Below are 24,947 nucleotides of genomic sequence, written 5' to 3'. Positions count from 1 at the left end.
TATCCATCATAAAAGTGCATCCATCCATCATAAAAGTGCATCTATCCATCATAAAAGTGCATCCATCCATCATAAAAGCGCATCCATCCGTCATCATCATAAAAGTGAACACACTTGTGTCTGGCGTCACATTGAGCTGGGTGTGTGTTAGGGCCCTATATCATGTTATTTTGCTGCTCAAGTAAATGTCTCTTTAAAATGTAGATATTTAGATACTGGAAAAGAAGACATCTTCAAGTTATATCCACTGTACACAGCAATCTGTAACTACGCTATCAAGCAGCTTTAAGCAGAACAAAAGTTGGAATAGTTCTAAGGAACAGAAAAGAATAGATGGAGTCTTGGCGTAACACTCTGATATGGCAAAACCCTTTGATGTGGGACCCAGAAAAACGTTTTCTCTCATAACACTCACGTTTATAGAGAGAAGTGGAGGCATGAAGCAGTTGCGACTCCAGAGGGGCAGATGGAAATTGGCTGCAGTGATTTTGGGAGGAACGGGGCTTTTGAAGCAAGATCAGCGTCAGTGCTTCTGGAGCTACCATGCAACAGGCACAACCCAAAAACTGCAGCTCGCAAATAAGACTTTCCATCAACTGATCCGTTCTGCCTGTATTTCCCTCTTTAGTGATCTCAGGCTATGTCCACATTAATCCAGATCAATTTGAAAAAAAATCTTTTTTTCTCTCTGTTTTGGCCTTCCGTCCACACTGACATGGCATTTTGGTCTTAAAGGGATAGTTCACTGAAAAATAAAAATATTTTGATTTGCTCTTCCTCAAGTCATCCTAGGTGTGTAGGACATTCTTCTTTCAGACGAATACAATCAGAGTTATATATATATATATATTGATTGGGTTGCTTTAACCCATTGATTGGGTTGCTTTAACCTATCGATTGGGTTGCTTTAACCCAGTGATTGGGTTCCTTTAACCCATTGATTGGGTTGCTTTAACCCATTGATTGGGTTGCTTTAACCCATTGATTGGGTTGCTTTAACCCAGTGATTGGGTTCCTTTAACCCAGTGATTGCGTTGCTTTAACCCATTGATTGGGTTGCTTTTACCCAGTGATTGGGTTGCTTTAACCTATTGATTGGGTTGCTTTAACCCATTGATTGGGTTGCTTTAATAACCCAGTGATTGGGTTGCTTTAACGCAGTGATTGGGTTCCTTTAACCCATTGATTGGGTTGCTTTAACCCATTGATTGGGTTGCTTTTACCCAGTGATTTGGTTGCTTTAACCCATTGATTGGGTTGCTTTAACCCATTGATTGGCTTGCTTTAACCTATTGATTGGGTTGCTTTAATCCAGTGATTGGGTTGCTTTAACCCATTGATTGGGTTGCTTTAACCTATCGATTGGGTTGCTTTAACCTATTGATTGGGTTGCTTTAATCCAGTGATTGGGTTGCTTTAACCCATTGATTGGGTTGCTTTAACCCAGTGATTGGGTTGCTTTAACCCAGTGATTGGGTTCCTTTAACCCATTGATTGGGTTGCTTTAACCCAGTGATTGGGTTGCTTTAACCCATTGATTGGGTTGCTTTTACCCAGTGATTGGGTTGCTTTAATCCATTGATTGAGTTGCTTTAACCTATTGATTTGGTTGCTTTAATCCATTGATTGAGTTGCTTTAACCCAGTGATTGGGTTGCTTTAACCCATTGATTGGGTTGCTTTTACCCAGTGATTGGGTTGCTTTAATCCATTGATTGAGTTGCTTTAACCTATTGATTTGGTTGCTTTAATCCAGTGATTGGGTTGCTTTTACCCAGTGATTGGGTTCCTTTAAGCCATTGATTGGGTTGCTTTAACCCATTGATTGGGTTGCTTTTACCCAGTGATTGGGTTGCTTTAAACTATTGATTTGGTTGCTTTAACCCATTGATTGAGTTGCTTTAACCCATTGATTGGGTTGCTTTAACCCATTGATTGAGTTGCTTTAACCCATTGATTGAGTTGCTTTAACACATTGATTGAGTTGCTTTAACCCATTGATTGAGTTGCTTTAACCCATTGATTGAGTTGCTTTAACCCATTGATTGGGTTGCTTTAACCCATTGATTGGGTTTCTTTTACCCAGTGATTGGGTTCCTTTAACCCAATTATTGGGTTGCTTTAACCATTGATTGGGTTGCTTTTACCCAGTGATTGGGTTGCTTTAACCTATTGATTTGGTTGCTTTAACCCATTGATTGGGTTGTTTTATGTGTATGTGCATGTGAATATGTGTGTGTGTATGTGTGTTTGTGGACAGGCCTTTAAGCGCCAGAGGAAAAGCCTTTATGTGCTAAATACACTTTCACAGTATTGCCAAAGATAAACGTTACTTTGCACAATCTTTAGACAATCAATACAAGAACTGCCAATTGAGTGCGGTGATGGGATATATTAAGAATAGCATGAGACCTTTACGATGTCTGGTCTCTCTGCATCATCAGGGAACTACGAAGCATAAAATCCAGAGAGCTAAATATACACTTCTCTCCGAATGTATTTTTCTCCGTCGACTAAAAACATGCAGCTCCTACTGTAAATATGGAAGGTAATGCTGTGTTTGTGGCCACCGAGGCTTTGTTCTGATGATATGACTGCTTTTTTTTTCATTCATACTGCGGCTACTCCCACGGTTATGCTTTGTTGGTGCGGTAAACTGCGATGATGCAACTGTCCCTACGGAAGGGAGTCGTCCAGCCCACAATGTGACGCATTTCACTAGAAGCTGCTTTCTCTCACTTTCAGTCTCTTTACTAAAAAGGCCCTTGGTCTGGCATTGCACCAGCAGGCAAATGGACTCTTTTAGTGGTCACTGGTGAAGTTGGCCAACAAAATATGTTTTTCATTCAAGATTTTTCTTTCTTTTTACAGTTTACTACACTGACGTCAAAAGACATATTTGAACATGGTCTGGTTTCTAAGTTCGACCAATTCAGTCTTGAGTAACTAAAAGTAGAAATGTTACTAACTTAAAGGCATAGTTCACCCAAAAATAAGCATTTGGTCACCATCTACTCATTTCAATAGGAAAGTTAAAAAAGTAACATTTAGGGTACAATTAAAACGGGCCTGACTCAGTTAAAAAACCTCCTGTTCTGCAGAACATACAACACAATTTACAACCGGAAAAAAAAAAAAATACAGCAAACAAATACAGGTTAAACAAATACAAATGACTAAAAACAACAATTAAAAACAATACCAACTGAACCAGGACAATAAATAAATGATCAGTGCAAGTATAACTGTTTGTATGACTTTTTGAAACACATGATGGATGGTATTTTTCGTATGTGATGTGGAATATCATTCCAGATTTTGGTGTATGTATAAAAAAAAGATTTCTGACCATAGTTATTTTTATATGGAGGGACTGGTTTGAGTAGCTGTGAAACTGACCTAGTGAGACGTACGGGTCTCATATTGTATGACGGATGATGTGCAGCAAGTGTTGGAGAAGTGGCATTTTGAATTTAAAAAATAAAATGTAATAGCATGCCTATTTATAGTGTTGAAAAGTTTGAAAGCGTTTAACGGTTAATTTTGAACTCACCCTTGTGTCTGTCCAAAATTGTATGACTTTCTTTCCCCTCTGTGGAACACAAAAGAAAAACTTTGTTATATAGTGTGTTGATAGTGAATAAATTAAACTTCCCTATTTAAGTGAATTAAATATTCTGATATTTAAATAAAACATGTTAGCGCCTTACAAAGCCAATCTTTTATGTAGTGTACCTAAGAAGTTAAGAGAAAGCAAGCCAGCGTTACCAACAGCGAGATCTAATGAAATGCATAAACCACCACAGACAACACAATGCAGAGTAATGACTCCAGTCTCATAAAAATGGCCTGTAAGCCTGTACACACCCACGTCTATTTTGTAGTACAAATTGTTTTGGGTTGAACCAAAAAAAAAAATTAAGCAATTGCAGTAGTAGCTGTTTTGTGGTGTGGAGATGTTGTGGAATCGTGGTCATAATTCACAGACGGATGGAGTTTGGTTATCCTCCTTGCATGTTTTATAACACACACTATATTGCTAAAAGTATCGGGACGCCCCTCCAAATCACTGAGTTCACGTGTTAAATCACTTCATGGCCACAGGTGTATAACTTCAGCTCTCGGCCTGCAGACGCTTCTACACACATTAGTGAAAGAATGGGTTGCTCTCAGGAGCTCAGTGAACTCAAGCGTGGGGCCGTGATAGGCTGACACCTGTGCAATAAGGCCATTCCTGACATTTCCTCACGACTAAATATTCCACGCTCAACTGTTAGTGGGATTATAACAAAGTGGAAGCCATTGGGAACAACAGCAACTCAGCCACGATAAAACCCAGAGTGGGGTCAGCGCATGCTGAGGGTCATAGTGCGCAGAAGTCACCAACTTTCTGCAGAGTCAACAGCTCCAGACCTCCAGACTTCTGTGGCCTTCAGATGAGCTCAAGAACAGCGTAGAGAGCTTCATGGAATGGGTTTCCATGGCCGAGCAGCTCATCCAAGCCTTACATCACCAAGAGCAATGCAAAGCGTGGGATGCAGTGAAGTAAAGCAGCCGCCACTGGACTCTAGAGCAGTGAGACGTGTTTTCTGAGCGACCAATCACGCTTCAGTCTGACAATCCCATGGACGAGTCTGGAGAACGAGACTTGCCTGACTGCATTGTGCCAAGTGTAAATTTTGGTGGAGGGGGGATTATGGGATGAGGTTGTTTTTCAGGGGTTGGCCTCTTAGTTCCAGTGAAAGGAACTCTTAATGCTTCACCAAGACATTTTGGACAATTTCATGCTCTCAAAATTTCAAGGCGTCCCAAAACTTTTAGCATTGTGCATTGTGAGCCCTTTGTAAAAGTTAATCAAGTTTTTTCTCTACGTAGTTATTATAATCTTCCACTTTTCCCATAATTTATGATTGTAAGTATATACCTTATTAAACAGCATCAAATCTGAGCTTCTGTACATTAATTCCGTTGAATTATTCAAGAACAAAATTCACACACAAATCTATTCAGATAATACAGAGTCACAGAAAATAAGTGATGCATGCCAGCTGGCTGCTTCCGAAGGGGAAAAAAAGAGGTAAGCAACCTGATAGCTGACCCTAAAGATGAAATCATGGGATTTGTAATTAAGTTCTGTACACAGATCTTTCTCTGAGAAGCACCTCTGTGTGATTCAGACACTGGAGCAGAAGCTCACTGGCCCAGTTTCCCCCGCGCCTCTTCATCAGCACAAAGGCCAGTGAATGTGAGCTCATTGTTTTCAAAGAACAATCAGTTCCATGGATAAAAAAGAAATGCAGGGACATCTAAAGGGTTAGTTCACAAAAATGAAAATCTGGTCTGTAGTTGCAGAGCTGACAAAGAAGGGACAGAAATCTCTCGGATTTCATCAGAGGGTCCTATAATGCCCCCCCTTTTTTTACAAAATGCAAAATAAGTCTCTGATGAATGTGCATGTGAAGATTTAGCTCAAAATACCCCACTGATAATTTTTTATAACATGTTAAAATTGAGCAAAAATTAGCCGTTTTTGTGTGTGTCCCTTTAAATGCAAATGAGTGGCTGCTCCCCACGATATATCGTTACACCCTTATTTTAAATATGATTATAAAAATACAAAACTTGAGAGTACAAGATCCTCGAAGATTGCACAGAAACGGTTATTAGACTCCACGCATGTCAGGAGAACACCTGGATGTGTGTGAAAGCTTTGTCATTTTGTTTCTTGCTGCCATTTATTTCCTCCAGAGCAGCAGGAGGGAGCAAGAAGAGACGTTAACGGCGCTTGTAAAGAGTATTAGTGCTTTAGAAGTGCCGTCTGAAGCCAGTACGAGCGGAAATTATGTGATGTTGAGTAGAGAAATATTTGGAAAAGTTCAAGGCCCAACAGGCATCCTGTAGAAACGCTAATAATCTTTCTGTATGTCCAAATTATACAAGAGCTGCCTGAAATTCCAGTCTGTGAGGATGTGCATTAATCTCTTCAGCATGGAAAGAAGCTGCATGACTCAATTAAAGTCCTCAGATCTTTATCCATCTGTTTATCGCCCTGAAACTGAAAGTGCAATTTAATACAAAGCCAGTGAAGCAGAACACAATGGAAATGGTTGCATGATCAGCAGGTAATGACTGTGCACTCATTGCATTTTTGTCTTATTGAGAAAGTTTTCAGCCAGGAAGAGACTAAAGATGATGTCATGTATGATCATAAAGGTCAAAGAATCCAAAGCAAACGAGTCAAGGAGCTTCACAAGATGATAAGCGAAGAAAGTGCAGTGTCTAAAAGCGACGCGATCCAAAATGAGGCCACTTTAGCTTTGCTTGTTTTCATGCGAACACATCGACGCTCTGCGGTAGGCATGGTGGAATGGCTTAAGTTTCTCAAACCTTGCAAAAGAAGATGCCTCATGGAGCAAAGAAAAATACCCACACCCACAGATTTAACCAAAAAAAAGGAAAAGGGAATAAATAGCACATTCTTACTAAATCTGGAGCGTCTTGTAAGCCCCCGTCCAAAGTAGGCATAAACCTGAGTTGAATAGGTCGGACAGATCATTGAGGTCTGGCCCGCAGACAGATACTACAAACTGCGGCTGCGCGGTTTAATCATAATTTAATTTGATTGTTTAGGCATCATCTGCGATGTATGAATCTCGACTATACTGTTTGCAATAACGGTTGCTGAATAAATGCATTTACGTAAGAGATTTCTCAAATGGAAACAGTTGTGATTAATATACAACGATTCGGCATAACATTCCTAATATTGTGTTGGTTCCCCTTTTGCTGCCAAAACAGCCCTGACCCTGGTAGGTGGTACGTGTCAAAGTATCATCCACAAGGTTTCCCAGCAGAACATTGGCCAAAGCATCACACTGCCTCCGCCGGCTCGCCTTCTTCCCATAGTGCATCCTGGGGCCATGTGTTCCCCAGGTAAGCCACACACACACACACACCCGGCCATCCACGTGATGTAGAAGAACACGTGATTCCTCAGACCAGGCCACCTTCTTCCATTGCTCCGTGGTCCAGTTCTGATGCTCACGTGCCACTGTTGGTGCTTTCGGCGGGGTCAGGGGTCAGAGGTCACCCTATGCCGCCCCATACGCCTCAAACTGAGCTGCTCTGTGTATTCTGACAGCTTTCTATCAGAACCAGCATTAACTTCTGGAGCAGTTTGAGCTCCAGTAGCTCGTCTGTTTGATCGGACCCCACGGGCCAGCCTTCGCTCCCCACGGTCATCAATGAGCCTTGGCCGCCCATGACCCTGTGGCCGGTTCTCCACTGGTCCTTCCTTGGAGCACTTTTGATAGATACTGACCACTGCAGACCGGGAACAGCCCACAAGAGCTGCAGTTTTGGAGATGCTCTGACCCAGTCGTCTAGCCGTCACAATCTGGCCAAACTCGCTCAAATCCTTACGCTTGCCCATTTCTCCTGCTTCACACACATCAACTCTGAGGACTAAATGTTCACTTGCTCCCTAATATATCCCACCCACTAACGAGCTGTGATGAAGATATATATATATCTTTTTGATTATTAGTTTACTGATTATCCAGCAACCCTACAGTAAACACCACTCTGTTAATTCTGCATGCTGAAAACACTGCCAGAGCGTTCACTGACGCAAAATGCTTTGTTATTTCTTTTAGTACCCTCATAAAGGCCACGAGAAGGGAATATCTCTATCGCCCGCTTTGGGCAGACCTACTTAAATGGCTTTTTTGCCCCAAACACTTCTCCCACACACACTATAGAAACCGAGACTCATGTACGTGGGATGCTTGTTTACACAAACAGACAGGAGAGAGTGAGAAAGTTTGGATTTGATTAGCATTAAAGACCCTGCCTGCGGTACAGAAGAACACACACACACGTTTACAGTGTGTGTGTCGATTGTGTGTGTAAGACTGTGGTCAGGCTGTGGTATGCCGGGGAATTCCAGTGCAGAGTGTTGTCACTTCTGTGGAAGGCTATTCTCCCTTCATCTCAGTCTGCGCTGTAAACTGCAAAAAATGCTCTTCTTATTTAGTATTTTTTCTTGTTTCCAGTCCAAATATCTAAATATTCTTAAAACAAGATGCATTTACTAGATCAGTAAAACGACATAAGATATTTTTGCTTGTTTTATGGGGAAAAATATCAAAATGTTTTTGCTTAAAACAGGCAAAGTGATCTTCCAATGGGGTGAGAAAAATAATCTTATTTCTGATTGGGACGAAAACAAGAAACAAGATTATTTTTCTAACCCCATTGGCAGATCATTGTGCCTGTTTTAAGCAAAAACTAATTGTGACTTTTTTTGTAAGAAAAGAAGGAATAATATCTTATGTCGTTTTACTTATCTAGTAAATGCATCATGATATAAGCATTTTTTGATATTTAGACTAGAAACAAGACAAAATGACTAGCATTTTTTGCGGTGTAAACAAGGCTGCCTGGTTCGAGCCGTGGGTTGAGTTGTGTCTGTCGCACCGAGTCTGATGTGGGTTATTACTCAGTCATCCTGCTGTGCGGTACCACCCTGAAGCTCCTCTAAAAATAAGCTTCATTTTACTCGTCTAACCATCTCTTTAACTGCGCTCTCTCTGCGTCTTACCAGTTACAGTAAGTACATTCTGACAGTAATCGGTGACTCAAGTGTGTTCCTGTTTTCGGATCCTCTGAGTAAAGTCTACTTCATTTTTTTCCGAGCGTATGCTTACAGTCGAACGCATACACTCTATTGACCTATCGATAAGCCCCGCCCCCTTTAGTTACTGTTGCTAACTCGGATAAACAAACGGATTTGCTGTGTCTTATAAATGACAGCTGTCCGTGTGAAAACCTCATCCAAAGATGTTTTTTGTTGTATAACCTCGTCTGAATGATGACCAAACTTTACTGATGGTTTATGAAGTTTATTACATCGTTTTTCACTCCCAAAAAAAAATAACTGTAAGAGCAAACAAACAAAGCGTGCGCATTGACGTCTCATTCAAAAACTCTCTCGCAGTCCGTTGCATTATCATTAACATACACAGCAAATTACACAAAAACACTCATACAACTAAGAATAAACAAACATATACAGACCATGTGCCTTTTCTTGGGTGCACTTTATAACTGGTAAATCTTTATCTTCAAAACAACTCCGATAGACTGCGCGCGAGCTCGCACTTTCACTACTCGTTAACTATAATACCCAACAAAATAAGAGTCCCTCAACTATAGTAAGACAGCTAATGTAGACCTATAACATATTTAAACTCACAGAAATATCAAAAATGTTTACAAAAACAAACTAAACGATAAAGAAGAATATGAGAAGTCGCAGATGATAGCTAACATTCAGGATCAACACTGTTCATGTACCACAGGGTTACACTGCAAAAATGCTTTTCTTACTTAGTATTTTTGTCTTGTTTCTAGTCAAAATATCAAAAAAATCTTACATTAAAAAAACATTTACTAGACAAGTCAAAATTACTGTCTTGTTTCGAGGAAAAATAACTCAAAATGAAGAGAGTTTTTGCTTAAAATAAGCAAAATATTCTGCAAATGGGGTGAGAAAAATAATCTTGTTTTCTGTTTGAATTAAGATTATTTTTCTCACCCCATTGGCAGATTATTTATCTTATTTAAGCAAAAACTCTCTTCATTTTTAGTTATTTTTCCCAAAACAAGACCTTTTGCTTGTCTAGTAAATACTTCTTGTTTTAAAATTTTTAGATGTTTGGACTAGAAACAAGACAAAAATAATAAATAGTAAGGAAAGCATTTTTTTTTTTGCAGTGTAAGAACAGTATTTGACATATTATTCAAAAAAGTAAAGGGTTAAAATTGTTCACTAAAAGAGTTTCTGTTCTGATATTTTCTCTCTGTGGGATGACATTGTCCTGACACCGGAGCATGAGCTCTTGAAGCTCCGCCCTCTTCTTAAAAGGGGGCGGGGAGCAACAGCTCATTTGCATTTAAAGGGATACACACAAAAACGGCGTGTTTTTGGCTCATTTTTAAAAAGTTGCAATTTTAACAGGCTGTAAAAAATTATCTGTGAGGTAATTTGAGCTAAAACTTCACACACACTCTGGAGACATCAGAGACTTATTTTACATCTTGTAAAAAATGGCATAATAGGTACCCTTTAAACTAAAGTTGCATTTATGTCATAACCCCCCTCACACAGGCATCTGTTGTTGTTTTTTTGTTGTTTAGTCACTTTAGTTTCGTTCTCTACTGTGAAACAACGGACCAGGCCAGTGTTGCCACCTTGTGGAACAATATATAATAAACTAATTAAATGTTGGGCTTAAATGTGCTTTTACCAAAAACACATTCTAGGACCACACATATTGGATTGTGTCTGCATCTTGCATGCATGCTGGTCCATTTCAAGCTCTTAAAATCCCTCTGGATGTGACAAGACTACTTTTATTGCCATTGTCTGTTGCTAAAATGTCTGGTGTGCATTCCCAAACGTCGCCAATTCGTAATTCACGACAAGCAAGTGATGGTTTTCCCGTAACGTTCTGGCTTGGTGTCAGAGTCAGCTAAAGGATCCTCTTGAGTTCAACTTTATTAGCTAATTAAGTGTGTGATTTATTATTATAATCAAACAACAATGGGCCACGTTCCTTGTTTGACGTTATTGTAGTATACTGGAATACTAGGGTTTCATTCTGATTGTATTACAGTAGCGACAAGTGAGGAAAATGACCCATTGTTGTCTATTTGATAAAATCAATCAAATCATAGTATACTACTTTTATTGCATGTATCCAACTGTGTTTTTTTTTGGTGCAAAACTGTACTTATTGTGCAACTTAAAAGTTAATATTCTACATCATGACATGACCTCACTATTGTATGCTTTACAAATTGAAAATTGAAAATTGAAAATTATGTCACCATTTAAACAAAACAAAAATGCAGACATTTTACAGAATCATCTTAATGATCATTTTGGGTAAACTATCTCTTTAAGTTAAAAAGTTCATTGCATTGTGGGATCTAGTACCTAGGAACGTATGTTTTAGACACATTTTAGAATTTTGAGGTGCTTAATATACATATTATTCTGCAAAAATGATACAGTGCTTTTTCGTTATCTTCGGTACAATGCAAAAAAAATATTTTCTTAGTATTTTCGTCTTGTTTCTAGTCAAAATTTCTAAAAATTCTTACATTAAGAAACATTTACTAGACAAGCAAAAATTATTGTCTTGTTTTGGGAACAAATAACTCAAAATTAAGAGAGTTTTTGCTTAAAATAAGCAAAGTAATCTGCCAATTTTTTTCACCCCATTGGCAGATTATTTTGCTTATTTTAAGCAAAAACTCTCTTAATTTTGAGTTATTTCCTCCCCCCAAAAAAGACAATATTTTTTACTTGTCTAGTAAATGTTTTTTAATGTAAGAATTGTATGATATTTTGACTAGAAACAAGACAAAAATACTAAGTAAGAAAAGCATTTTTTGCAGTGTAGTCTTTCCTCCTGACTATTAATTAAATGAGAATTAAATAATGGCAAAATAAGCAAAATAATAATAAAGCAAAATAATCTTGTTTTCTGTTTAAGATTATTTTTCTCACCCCATTGGCAGATTATTTTGCTTATTTTAAGCAAAAGTTCTCTTAATTTTGAGTTATTTTTTCCCAAAACAAGACAATTACTTTTACTTGACTAGTAAATACTTCTTGTTTTAAGAATTTATAGATGTTTGTACTGGAAACAAGACAAAAATACTAAGTAAGAAAAGCTTTTTTGCAGTGTACGGTAGCATTAAATGCCGGTGTGTACTTTGCGTTTGTACTGATTCTTCCTGCTATGTAAGTTGTAACACTTTCGTAGCTATGGTACAGTTGTAGGTTGTACGCTTTGTGTTTGATTTTAAGTGGAAATGATGGCAGACAGCGAGGCCACAGAACCGCTGAGACGGCCACAAGTCTTACTGCCTTTGGCCCAGTTCCTTCGATTCTCATTTTGAGGGAGGTCTCTCTCTCTCTCTTTCTCTCTCTCTCTCTCTTACACAGACTCCCTGTCTTGTTCTACCGAGTGCAATGCCTGCCAATTATTCTTGTTTGCTTTAATTCAAAGCACAGTAATTGCCAATTACTGGTGGGTGCCAACCAAAGGGCCTCAGGTGGGCGATGGCAGCAGTCGTCAGGGCCCTCGGCTCAGAAACGCAGGGTTTTATTTCTGGCAAAGTTAAGAGCAGGACAAATGAACAAGTGTCTCAATGTCTGCGCTCCCTCTCCTCCTGCTTTTTGTGTAATATATCTTGCTAGTGATTAATTAGGCCAATAGTTAGGGGAGGCAGACAGAAGTGGTGCCAAATCCTGGTCACTGGGGAAGCAGAGCGAGGCGCCTTCATAGATTATAGAGCGGTTATGCCACACACACACACACACACACACACACACACACACACACACACACACACACACAACCTCAGAGGATACTATGAATGACAGGAACACACCTGGTGCACAGGTAATAATGTTGGTAACACTTTCCAATAAGGTTCCATTTAATAACATTAGATGAAGTAGAACCATTCTTCTACATCATTAAATGTTAGTCTAATTAAAGGGGCCTATTATGTCCCTTTCTACCAGATGTCTCAGGTATCCACGGAATGTGTCTATGAAGTTTCAGCTTAAAATACCCCACAGATAAATTACTATACCATGCCCAAAATGCCCATTTTTGGGTGGAAGCAAAAACAGTGTTGTCATGTGTGTATCTTAAAATGCAAATGAGCTGCTGTTCCCCGCCCCTTTCCAGAAGAGGATTATGGGGTTGTTTGACACACCGCATGTTTTTCTTAAAGTTGAACTTCTGCATTTTGAATGCTGTTTAATGCACGAGGTGCGAGCACAACAGTAAAACACATCCGTCTAGCGTGTTTATAAAGAAAAACAATGGAAAAGTAGCGCAGAGGAATGGAAAAACGCAGCCTGTGTTCACTCATACAGCCAACAACAGAACATACACACTGATCAGGCATAACATTATGACCACCTTCCTAATATTTTGTTGGTCCTTTTGCTGCCAAAACAGCCCTGACCCTGGTAGGTGATAAGTGTCAAAATAACAACCACATGGATGGCATAGACACAAAGATGTTAGCAGCAGATCCAAGATGGCCTTCTTCCCATAGTGCATCCTGGGGTCCTTTCTTAACAGAAAACAAGATTATTTTTCTCGCCCCATTGGCAGATTATTTATCTTATTTTAAGCAAAAACTCTCTTCATTTTGAGTTTTTTCCCCCAAAACAAGACAATAACTTGCTTATCTAGTAAATGTTTCTTAACGTAAGAAAATTTTGATATTTTGACTAGAAACAAGACAAAAATACTAAGAAAAGCATTTTTTGCAGTGAAAAACTAACAAATGCTGTAAGAAATACATTGCTCATTGTTCATGTTATCTTATGCATTAACTAATATTAACAAATGTTACCTTATTGTAAAAGTGTCACCATAGACTGCATCCAATCTTAATATACTCCCTAGTTCCATAAGTATGTACACCATTTCTAATAATTCCAGCGCACTGAAACATACGCTCCATAAAAATATCTGAACACTATATTCACTTACTGGAATGTTGTTTTCTCAAGTTGAAAGTGCATATTTCAAAATGCCACTGTGCTTTTCAGCAGCTATAAGACGTACGATAAACAGAGCATGGCATGTTATACAGCAAATGTTGTTTGTTAATACCAGTTACACTTTAATGACTGACCTTAGAACCATGTTGTACATAAGTCACGAGTCGTGTTTACTCGATAAAGGCCCACATTTGTGTTTGCAATTTACAGATTAACGTCATAGGGATCTAGGTAGAGGAATAAAACACCACTGTGTCATTTTTATCGTTGCATTTCAACGTGTTTAGGAATTTGCAAATGTTCAAAATAGACTAGTTGGTAGGTTGCTGCCATGAAAACCATCAAAGCTTGTTACCGGAAAGGTTGTTGGATAACTAACTAAACTTATTATCCATTCCTAGATGTTCATTCCTTCTAAAACCAACACAATATACACTACCGGTCAAAAGTTTTAGAACGGTAAGTTTTTTAAATGTTTTTAAAGAAGTCTCTCCTGCTCACCAAGGCTGTATTTATGATACAAAAAAGCAGTAATATTGCGAAATATTATTCAAATATAAAATAACTGTTATCTATTTGAATATATTTTAAAATGTCATTTATTCCTGTGATCAAAGCTGAATTTATCATCATTACTCCAGTCTTCAGTGTCACACTAATCATTCTAATGTGATGATTTACTGCTCAAGAAACATTTATGATTATTATTCATGTTGAAACAGTTTTTTTAGGATTCTTTGATGAATAGAAAGTTCAAAAGAAATAAATGAATTCTTACTGGCCCAAAACATTTAAATAGTAATAAAATGTTACAAAAGCTTTTTATTTTCTGATAAATACTGATAAATACCTTTTTTTTATAAACTTTTTTACACAACTGTTTGATAATAATAATAATAATAAATGTTTCTTGAGCTGTAAATCCTCATAGTAGATTGATTAGTGAAGGATCATGAGACACTGAAGACTGGAGTAATGATGATAAATTCAGCTTTGATCACAGGAATAAATTACACTTTAAAATATATTCAAATAATAATAATAATAATAAATTGCTTTTCTTATTTAGTATTTTTGTCTTGTTTCTAGTCCAAACATTTAAAATTCTTAAAACAAGAAGTATTTACTAGACAAGTAAAAGTAATTGTCTTGTTTTGGGGGAAAAATTACTCAAATTAAGAGTTTTTGCTTAAAATAAGATAAATAATCTGCCAATGGGGTGAGAAAAATAATCTTAATTCAAACAGAAAACAAGATTATTTTTCTAACCCCATTGGAAGATTATTTATCTTATTTTAAGCAAAATTGTGTTGAGTTATTTTTTCCCAAAACAAGACGATAATTTTTACTTGTCTAGTAAATGTTTCTTAATGTAAGAATTTCTAGATATTTTGGCTGAAAACAAGACAAAAATACTAAGAAAAGCATTTTTTGCAGTGAACTCTTGACCGGTAGTGTGTCAGAGAGCCAGTGGATTTTCCTGCTTTATAGCCTTTATTGCGTAGATCCAGCGTCACATCTTTCCAAAAATGAAACATTGCGAACTTCCTCTGTCTATTTTTAAGAGAGCTGTCCTAAAAGGGGACTGCAAACTAACCAGAGCTTTCCAAATTTAGTCCTCACTTTAAGTGATTCCCTTCATGCTATATTTATAGCCCACGGCCAAGCCATAAGTCTTATTTCCTGACACTGAGGCATGTTATGACCTCTGTCATTTTGGTCTGCGGTGTGGAGTTTGTGGGCAGCTTTCCCCGCTCATTGCCCCGTCACTCATCATTTACAATGGGGTGACATACTGAGGGACACTTCACACTGGGAACCCCGCAAAAAATGTCATAAATTGTGCTCAGATTTGTCAAGACACCAAAGTATTAGGGCTGGGTATTGTCACAAATTTCACGATTCAATATTGATTATTGTGGAAATATAGTCCTGTGCAAAAGTCTTAGGCACGCTAGTATTTTCAACCCCCCCAAAATGTTTTTAAGACAGTTATTTATATATTTTGCAATAGTGTGTCAGTAGTAGGGTTGAGTGCCGAACTTGGTACTTTTAAGGGCACCGACCGAATTACGTTGGTACTACCGAGTTCACATTAAATCAATCGTTTTGGTGCCTGAGAACTCATCTGGTGATATAGACGATTGTCTGTGAGTATTAAACAGCATAAATATTATTTACGAATCAGTGTCCTGCGTGTTTGTGTGAATGAAGGGCTCTGACCCCCAGTTTATTTACCTCACACACACACACACACACACACACACAGAATTGCGCGTGAAAATTGCATATCTCATAAGAGGACATGAACGCATGAACTTCAGCTCCAGAGTCACTCTAAAAGAGTCACTTCACACACATACACACACACACACACACACACACACACAGTCATATTTCCATCTCATACGAGGACATAAACGCATGAACTTCATCCCCAGAGTCGCTCTGAGAGTCACTTCATCAGCATTTTATCGTTTAATTTGAGAAAAACTACCATCACATTATAAACACACAGAAACTCAAAGGTATTCACGGCAACCCGTCAAAATAACAGTTCGGTTTAACTTGAGAAATATATCACTGTTGTAGAGTAGAGTTCAGAGACGCCTCAGTGTAATTTAACACTAATGTAATAATTATAAACTTTCAAAACTTTATTTTTTAAGTAATATATCAATTTTTCTTCCATGTTGTATTTTAACAGTATAAAGCTCAGTTGTGCAGCTTTGTTTGACAAAAAAGGTTTCATTAAGTATGAATTAACATTGTCTTCATTTGATTACAAGAAAACACACAACACAGAATCTGTGGGAAATCTTATCATAGAAATTGAATTAAAAAGAAAAAAATTAAAGTATGGTTGTTTTTATGAATTTAATTAATTAAGTAGCTTACAGTTTACTGGTAAATATTACAGTGAACAAACATCACAGACAACGGCAGCTCAGGCATAATGTCAATAACACTTCTGTAAATGACTTACAGTTTCTGCACAGTTATTGATCCGACTCTTAAGTATCAATTAGGGCTGGACGATATGGCCAAAATTCATATCACGATATTTTTCTTAATTTCGGTCGATACGATATAATTCCGATATAGATATGAACTATATAAAAGCTTTAGAAAAAACTACTAAGAACTGCCACAAAGGATGTCTGTACCTACAAACTTCTGAAAAATGTATTTGCCAAGTCTATGAATAGTCCTCCTATAAAACTATATCATATTTTAGAAATAAAACCAGTACAAATAAATTAATGTTCACCTTTTATTTGTATTTAGCCTTTATATGAAAAAGAAATGTGAAATCAACATCAAATAAACATAAGACTCTCACTTTATTAATATTAATATCTTTAAGTTTAAACTATAACATAGGCTGATTATATTATTCTTAATATAGATTAAACAAAAGTGCTTCAGCCAGGATTCAGCCTGACTCAGAATATTCTAGCGGATGGATCTGCTTCAGATGGTGGATCTGCTTCACAGCGTACAGTACTCCTATGCCGCAGACGCAGTTTATTGAGCATTTTCTTTTAAGTTTTAAATTTCAGTGAAGAACAATTCATAGCGCTCTATTTTCCATTTATGCAAAATGATAGCATATATTTAATGCTGCATTTATTTAATTTAAAATGCAGTAAACAACGTAATACAGTGAAATATTATTCTGATCTACATCATCTGTTCACTACGTGAATATATAGTAAAGTGTCATTTATTTCTGTGATCAAAGCTGAATTTATCATCATTACTCCAGTCTTCAGTGTCACTCATCATTCTCATATTAGGATTTGATGCTCAACAAACATTTATGATTATTATCAGTGTTGAAAACAGTTTTGTTGCTCATGATGCTCATTCATTGCTTTCATATATTGTCGCAATCGTCTGACTGTCGATCGTCACCTTTCAGCTCATAACGATTTGTATATGCAACGTTGTCCTTCAGCTGCAGCTCCAGCGTGACAGTAACGTTAGTTCTACGAATCCGCTTTTGGACTTCCTGTGAGAGAGCGTCCTCCTCATATTTAGATACGAATAAAATGACAGGTCATGCATAGATTATTTTTTGTCTCTGAAATTAAATCTTGATGTATTCACGTTGGTTTCTATGTACACTTGCCCGTGACCTCAAGAAGCGCGCAATCAACTGAGGTTAGAGAAAGCGGTCTATAGCGTCCCTGTTAAATTGCCCGCCCTCGCTCCAGGTAACGCCGTTTCGAATCCTGCTCGGAGCGGGTCGAATAGGACTGGTGAGACCCAGTAAAAGTGCGAGGGATGAAAATACACTTTATTAAAAGTGCGGGGGACACGCCGAACCACTTCCACACCACTGAATTAACGTTAGTCTTTCTTCTCTTATTAACTATTTCTTTCTCCTTACGTGTGGAAGTTCATTCAGTCGAATTTGTGTTGCGGTCAGGGAAACTCTTTTTGTAGCTAAAACTTGCCGCGTTGGATCTATCAGCCTACTACTGCTGAGCACTGACTGTGTTTCTGTGGTGTAACGTTACGTCATCGCGCAAGTAGCCAACCATGTTCGCCAATCATGTTCTGCTCTTTCTGACGGCTGCGCCCTGAACGTCAGTCAGTGAGGAATGCTGTAATATATTTATCGAAATATCGGAAATGTGTTTAAAAATCATATCACCGTTATTGAAAAAAATTATATCGCGATATATATTGATATTGAATTATTGTCCAGCCCTAGTATCAATCAATCAATCAATCAACTTTATTTATATAGCGCTTTTACAATCACGATTGTGTCAAAGCAGCTTCACAGTGTCAAACAGGATAATATTGCAACAAAATTAGATTTGGCTGTACAGTCATTCTGGAGAAAACTGTGATGTTATCAGCTTATTTTCATTTATCATATAGCTACAATGTTGGCAGATCAGTATTATAGTTTATAGAATTAAATAAAACCTAATTCATAAATTTTATTTGTATAATTAGTTGAATAACTTTAATCATATTTTTAGTGTCCCCAACTGAGCAAGCAAAGCCAAAGGCGACAGTGGCAAGGAACCAAAACTCCATCAGGGCGTGATGGAGAAAAATAAAGTACCGAAAAAAGGTACCGTTTGGCCGTTGTGTTTACATGCTCAACACGTCTCTGACTGGCCGTTGTGTTCACGCGCTCATATTATGTCTCTGATTGTTCGTTGTGTTCACATGATCAACATACATGTCTCTGATTGGCTGTTGTGTTCACGCACTCAACACATCTCTGATTGGCCGTTGTGTTCACGCGCTCTACATATATGTCTCTGATTGGCCGTTGTGTTCACACGCTCAACATATATGTCTCTGACTGGCCGTTGTGTTCACGCGCTCTACATATATGTCTCTGATTGGCCGTTGTGTTCACACGCTCAACATATATGTCTCTGACTGGCCGTTGTGTTCACGCGCTCTACATATATGTCTCTGATTGGCCGTTGTGTTCACACGCTCAACATATATGTCTCTGACTGGCCGTTGTGTTCACGCGCTCTACATATATGTCTCTGATTGGCCGTTGTGTTCACACGCTCAACATATATGTCTCTGTTTGGCCGTTGTGTTCACACGCTCAACATATATGTCTCTGATTGGCCGTTGTGTTCAAGCGCTCAACATATATGTCTCTGATTGGCCGTTGTGTTCACGCGCTCAACATATATGTCTCTGATTGGCCGTTGTGTTCACATGCTCAACACATGTCTCAGATTAATAGTTTTTGTGCACAAAACCCGATTTCAAAACGCCGCTTCCTGAACGTTTACATTTGCATTTATGCATTTGGCAGACGCTTTTATCCAAAGCGACTTACATTGCATTCAATTTACACATTTTTACATTATTGTCAATTCTTGCTTTCCCTGGAAATCGAAACCGTGACCTTGGCGTTGCTAGCACCACACTCTACTGGTTGAGCTACAGGAAAGCTCCTGAAGCTTCGGATCGTTATGAATCAGTGAATCGATTTATTTATTCGGATCGCTTGTCAGACCGCCAAACTGCTGAAATCACGTGACTTAAGTGATCCAAACTGCTGATTCGATACACTGATTTATTTTACGCACAAACACTATTCTGGCCTCTTCATCAATGATTGTAGAGCCGCTGTAGTGAGATGGGCTTTGTAACGACGTCTTTAGTGCCTTTATGGGTCTTGAGAGAGGAAATGACATTGGTGTCAATGAAGGCCTTTCTGAGCCATCGGATTTCAACACTAATATCTTCATCTGTGTGTGAAGATGAGCGGAGGTCTGACGGCTGGCCAACCACAGGAGGAATTAATGACAGAGTTTACATTTCTGGCTGAACTAACCCTTTAAAATGTTACAAAAGAGCCACCTCTGAGCAATAAAATGTTCCTCTGAGAAGGGCTATCGTGAAAGCACTTTCCCGCAAACTAGCTCTTTGCTTGATTTGAAATTATGGAAATGAATAGTCTGATTATTACACACTGTGTTTTGTAAAGAAAATTGACATCTGTCTCATCAAACGGATGAAGTGAGCATTGCTGCATCCTGTTTCTGACTCCACTGGCTCAGGACTCTCGATTGCAGACTTTGGGATATGGTTTTTACGAACCCTCTTTAAACAAGGCAGAGAATGATTCTGCAGAGGTGGCGGTAATGCGCCATTGCGTGTCTGACTCCTGATATGTGCATTAATCAAAGCCCCCCCCCGTTACAAAAGGGAATATCGTGGCTGTTCCACTCTGATCTCCAATCCTCAAATATTTGGCATGATGCTTTTCTTTCCTGAGCATGATTATATTTCGACACACATGGTTATAGCACAGCATTGCAAAGTCTAATAAAGTCGATTAACCCACAGAAAGATGATCAGTGTCAGACCTCCATGGTGATACTGAATTTATTACAAATTATTACAAATGTTCCTGAGTTTTTGCCCAATACTGGTTTATCCTTTGAATTGACTTTTAAAGAAACGCTAAAGAACCAACCAACACATGAAGGCACGTCAACAAAAGCAGGTGTGAGACATATCAAGGCCAAGTCAAATACAAGGTTTAAAGGGGTGGTTGATTATGTAACTTTAGTTAGTGTGTAATGTCGCTGCTTGAGCATAAACACTTTCTGCAAAGTTACAGCGCTGAAAGTTCACTGCAAACGGAGATATTGTCTTTTTAAGTTACAGCAATTAATTGCCTACAAAAATGGTCGGTTTGGACTACAACGAGCTTCTTCCTGGGTTGGTGACATCATAAACCCTCGCTAGTCTCCGCAGATGTGACTTCTGCCCGTAATGGGAAGGGGCGTGGCCTTTCCGGCAACCTGTGCTTGGCACTTCAGCCAATAAAAATACAGAAAACTACATTTGGCCATCTGACCAATCTAAGACCATTGCGTTTTTCAGAGGGAGGGGCTTCATAGAAGCAGGAAGCAAACGAGCCGTTCAAAGGACAGACAGCGGTGTGGAATAAAGGGAGAATAGAAGAAAAATAAGGCGTTAAAAAAAAGAAGTATTAACACATGTTATACTGCGGCCCATAAACACAACCAAGCCTAGAAAGAAATCCCGGAACCACTGCTTTAACTTTTTTAACTTTTGTGTTGTTTTGGTGTTTGAGCATAAACAACGTCTGCAAAGTTATGATGCTCCAAGTTCAACGCAAAGGTAAATACTTTCTTCCACAGAAATCTTTTTTTAAGGACGACAACGAGTTAGTGACATTACTAACCCTTAAATTTGCATAACCCCGCCCCCGGGAACATGTTGAGAAGAGGAAGAGATGCAATCGAGCACATTTGGGAGTCGCTCGAGTTGTCGTCCATCTTTCATATTTATTGATACAGTACGAACACAAATGCAATCGCATGTCATAAAGCGATGACAATATAAGTTATAACCGTAATTAAACTAAACTATCCCTGTTCTCTCTTCATCGGCAGATCTTCATCAGCAGATATTATAACCGTAATTAAACTAAACTATCCCTGTTCTCTCTTCATCGGCAGATCTTCATCAGCAGATATTATAACCGTAATTAAACTAAACTATCCCTGTTCTCTCTTCATCGGCAGATCTTCATCAGCAGATATTATAACCGTAATTAAACTAAACTATCCCTGTTCTCTCTTCATCAGCAGATATTATAACCGTAATTAAACTAAACTATCCCTGTTCTCCCTTAATCAGCAGATTCTCTGCTTCTCTCACAACAGTTCTCACACCAGCGGTTTATAGATCATTATGACAGAATATGCTAATCAATGACTGAAGATCGTTAACTCATAAACTCATCAACTATCCCATCAGAAGCGTCCTGTCTCATTCTGCATGTTGTCACTTCTCTCCATCATTGTCTGCCTGCGGTTTTAACATAAAAGGCTGAACAGTTTCCGACATTTTCAGTGCGTCTGCGCAATCGGAGCTGCTAACATGAGCTCTTGAAGCCCCGCCCTCTTCCTGAAAGGGGTGGGGTGCAGCAGATAATTTGCATTTAAAGGAACACACAAAACCGGCGCATTTTTGACATGCTATAAAAAAATGCTTTGAGCTAAAACTTCACACACACTCTGGGGACATCAGACTTTACAAAAGGGCCATAATAGGAACCCTTAATCTAATAAAATGACCGCCTTAACTGAGCTGTTTGTTTCTAAATATCCAATGCAATTCAACCCTCAGGCTGGGTGAACACGTCTCATATTTGAGCAGGCTTATGAGCTCTTTGTACATCTGTCCACTCACAGGTAATGATTCATTTTCACTTTCAGTAAAGTAGTTACCCAGAGTGACTTAACAGGACATAAATCGTTTCAGCATGTGCACTTGATGATTTTCTAACTTCACGCACGTATGCGGTTGGACTGAACATGCTCTTTGGAAAGGAAACGGTTCTTTTTTTAGAGGCAATATGATTACAAATGAATCATTTGTTTTTGAATAATTAAAACCTAGGAAGCCTCACTCATCTTCCATTAAGGTGTGTACACATTAGCATGCAAGGTAAATATGGGTGGTTTATCCTATTAAGCTGCTTTTTCACCAACACTCGCAACTTTCAAATCAGTGGGAATGCGAGAAATAAACGGCAACTTTTTCCCAAAGCTTTCATTATTTTAACATTTTAAATCAGGAGTTAGTTATTAATAACTGGCCATTCTACGGTAAACATGTTTAAAGAATAAAGCTTTTGTGGGGGGAAAAAATATTGATTATTCTCACCGTACTCCCATAGTTTTGGTTGAAATACTTCCCGTTGGATGGTCACATATGGTTTAGTCATAGGTATTATAATATTTCATATGAATATCGTCTGAAGCTCCAATCGTATCCAAACATGCTCCCATCCAACTCTCCATTGGAAAAGTATGACTTCCGATCCATCATCTGTTGGAGACGGCAAAAAATGTGACTTTAGTCTTTCAATGAAAATATTCACAGAATGTATCCTTTAACTGAAGATAATTATCGGGGGGGTTAATCAAATTAATCAAATCGATTTACTCTATTACTCTAAATGTGTGCCACAACTTCTAGAAACTCTTCCTGTTTGAGAACAAATCTAACGTTAAAGGCACAATATGTACACTCTAAAAAATGCTGGGTTAAAAACAACCCAAGTTGGGTTGAAAATGCACTAACCCAACAATTGGGTTGTTTTAACCCAATGGCTGAGTTGTTTTAACCCAGCCATTGGGTTGTCTTAAGCAACATTTAACCCAACCGCTGGGTTAAAACAACTCAACCGTTGGGTAAAATCAACCCAATTGTTGGGTTAGTGCATTTTCAACCCAACTTGGGTTGTTTTTAACCCAGCATTTTTTAGAGTGTAATTTTTCAGAACAGAGGCATGTCTTGACTCTTGAGTGGGCGAAGCTTATATTCTGCCGCTTCCACTTGTGTATGTGTGTGGTAATGCAGCGCTGTTTTTAACACATTTGAGTGTGTTAAAGTGATGTTATAGTGATACTCTCGGCGCTACTATGAGACACTGCTGTGAGAGAGATCATATTAGGCGGTAAAACATTATACTCTGTGCGGTAAATCAACAACACAAGATTTAAACAATAAGACTAACTGTGGTCGTATTTCTGTAAAATAAAGTTAAACCTTGAAGATGGTTTGTGCCATTCTTTAATGTCATCCACTGTCGTTTCGTGGATGTTTTTTTAAATTAAAAGTATCGGTTTAGGCACCATTTAGGCACCGGTACCTTTTTAAAAGTATCGGTTTGGCACCGGTATCATAAAAAATCCAAATGATACCCAATCCGAGTCCTATCCCGATTCTTTCCCACTGGCTGTGAGGTGAAAAACCACATGTCCCACCGTCTCCATTGACTTTCTATTGTGGGAAGCGGCCTCCTTATCATTTATGACTTATTTCAAAAAAATCGAACAATCTCTAAAAGCGGATTTATGACAAGGTGTACAGAAAAGCTAAAGAATCCAGAACCAAAAACCCAGAAGTTTTTAATAAGCTGTTGACCCAAAAAACGAGCGTTTAAAGACGGATACAGTGGATACAGGCACTTGAGACAGAGCTCGTCATGTTATATTACACTGAGAACTACACACACTGGAGGGGAACGTCATCAGAGACAGGAAATATAATATATAACACTGACATTTGGATATCTGACTGAATGTTTACTGCACACGTAGACACACTGAGTGTCAGGATCCCCAAACTGACCCATTCTTCCTGATAAAGCTTCACGTCTTATTGCCTGTGTCCACTTTTATCTCCTTAAATGGCCGTTTTTTGGGGTCGGCAGCTTAAAAACGTAGCTATGTGTTTTTTAGCTTGTTTGCTTCACACTTTGTCACATATCAGCTTTTAGACTTTGTTCTGTTTTTTCTAATTAGTTTGAAATGACAAGGAGGCGCCTCACGCAATACAAATTCAATGGAGAGCGTTGGATTGGTTGTGGTGTGGGCGTGGCCTCCGTCTCTATGGTAACCTGCTGCTAAATTAATCCCCATAATACGTAATATTGTATTACAAGTGGTAAATTGTACACAACTGCACAAATCTCAGTGATCACTAATGTTATGTATTCTGCAAATTACCGCAAATAAAAAATGACTTCATACCGATGCTCGAATGCACACCTGCACTATATCTGGTTTAAACAACATGAAAGGCAGCACCTAAACCACACCATTTAATTAAAGAATCTCCCCGGGCTATAATGTTGGAGCGCACATACTCTGACAGCTTGGCAGACACAAACAGCACAAAATATTTACAAGAGGAAATAGCTGCGACATGCAGACTCAGAGTTAGGGCCCTGTGTGGTCCGCATCCATTATGGGGCTCCGTCAACACAGCTGATCCAGTCACACTGCAAAAAAATG

The 24,947-nt window shown here is 38.5% G+C and overlaps 1 protein-coding gene across 10 annotated transcripts in view; it reads right to left on the bottom strand.

Annotated features, from left to right (window-relative positions):
- pthlha (parathyroid hormone-like hormone a) overlaps positions 1-24,947 on the bottom strand; it is a 235,193-nt gene that overhangs the window by 128,204 nt on the left and 82,042 nt on the right. For 5 of the 10 annotated variants that reach the window (XM_067428459.1, XM_067428465.1, XM_067428460.1 and 2 more), the window contains 2 exons: positions 22,810-22,974; positions 3,553-3,591 (listed from right to left, as the gene is read on the bottom strand). The exons of 3 other annotated variants lie outside the window; for them this stretch is intronic. The gene's annotated coding sequence lies outside the window, so the exon portion shown is untranslated. Of the gene's footprint in view, positions 1-415; positions 436-3,552; positions 3,592-22,809; positions 22,975-24,947 lie in introns of those variants that run through there. 2 more of the 10 variants (XM_067428464.1, XM_067428469.1) reach the window with 2 other exon arrangements.

This window comes from Pseudorasbora parva, chromosome 20, assembly GCF_024679245.1.
Source record: "Pseudorasbora parva isolate DD20220531a chromosome 20, ASM2467924v1, whole genome shotgun sequence".
In the NCBI taxonomy this organism is placed as follows: domain Eukaryota; kingdom Metazoa; phylum Chordata; class Actinopteri; order Cypriniformes; family Gobionidae; genus Pseudorasbora; species Pseudorasbora parva.
This window is presented reverse-complemented; position numbering and strand designations above follow the sequence as displayed.